This window comes from Pundamilia nyererei, unplaced genomic scaffold (assembly GCF_000239375.1).
Source record: "Pundamilia nyererei isolate P.nyererei 1_Seehausen unplaced genomic scaffold, PunNye1.0 scaffold00282, whole genome shotgun sequence".
NCBI lineage: Eukaryota > Metazoa > Chordata > Actinopteri > Cichliformes > Cichlidae > Pundamilia > Pundamilia nyererei.
The window spans coordinates 341,103-342,415 of NW_005187683.1; the positions used below are offsets into that span (position 1 = coordinate 341,103).

Sequence of the window (1,313 nt, forward strand, 5' to 3'; positions counted from 1 at the left end):
CATTGTAGGAGCTACAATTGCTGGTACCATCAGAAGACACCTGTTGAGTGTGTTTTATGTCTTCTGCAGGTACGTGAGCTTGTTAACAGTCATTTTGTCTGTAAAGCACAAGCAAGTGAAAATGTAATGCGCTATTGTTAATTTGTCCACTAGAGGGAAATGTTTAGTCGGTGATGCTTCTGTTATCCTGTTATTTTGTTTTACACGATTGTGAAATGTATTTTATTAGTCATACGGTTTCTTTTTGTATACAAGTTCAGTGTGACAGACTGTAAAATGGGAGAAATTATTATTTTCCATCTTTTCCTTATTAAAAAGTTAATTGTAAGTCTGTCAACACAGCGCGCGTTTGCACTGTGAGGGAGCTACAATTGCTGGTACCATCAGAAGACACCTGTTGAGTGTGTTTTATGTCTTCTGCAGGAATAAATCGTGAAAAGCCAATCCTGCTGAGCGTCTGGGATTTTTGAAGAGCTGGAAGTGTTACACTGGCTCCTCTCATTCACCCAAACAAAGCTCTGAAAAATTAGGATACACATTACAGATAACTTCTTTATATTAGTCTTGCTGCTAATGCTGTAAAAGTTGAAACAATTAATTTGTTCTAAGGTAAGAAAATATATAACTCCTTGGTTAAGGACATTTAAACAATACAGAGAAAATGTATTGTGTTCAACTAATGTTCTCCTCTAGACACATAGCTGTGATATAAAGGATTGGCATAACTCACATTAAGCTTCAATAGCATTTTGAACCCCACCTTGTTTTTTAGCAGCTAAAAGTGGCCATGAGCAGTACATGTCAGAAACCTCCGATGAAGTAGTGAGGCCACGTTAAGTAAGAAAACTCATCATTTTGAAAATGAAGTTGAAATTTGGAAATTCAAGTCTAAATATTATTTTAAGAATAAATTCAAAATAATATTTTCACAACAAACTCTAAATGTGGAGATTTTTTTTTTTGTCAAAATAGCCTTAATGTCAAACTTTTGACTTTAATCCCAAAATTAAGAAAATCATTTTTTTCATGATGTGGACTTAATACTCTGTTGTATAGAAACAGATATCTGCTAATTAGTATGAAGAGAGTAATGAAATACTAGAATGTTATCCACGAAAACTGAAACACAAGCAACATGTCTTGCTGTGTATTAGAGGTCATTCAGACCACATCAGAATTGCCATCAAACTGCCCCAAAAGGCACCAACAACATAAGCACCACTGAAACTTTCACCTCAGTGTACACTGTTTTTCTGTGTTGGTACATAATTGAGAGGCTCCACCTTGAGCATGTAGTAGGTTCTCATGCTATC

General features: G+C 35.3%; 1 long non-coding RNA gene across 1 annotated transcript in view; it reads left to right on the plus strand.

Moving 5' to 3' along the window:
• The window catches only part of LOC106456487 (uncharacterized), a 752-nt gene extending 298 nt beyond the window's left edge, over positions 1-454 (plus strand). The window contains exons 2-3 of the long non-coding RNA XR_001290599.1: positions 9-69; positions 424-454. This is a non-coding gene — a long non-coding RNA (uncharacterized LOC106456487). The remainder of the gene's footprint in view (positions 1-8; positions 70-423) is intronic.
• Positions 455-1,313: the final 859 nt, after the last annotated feature.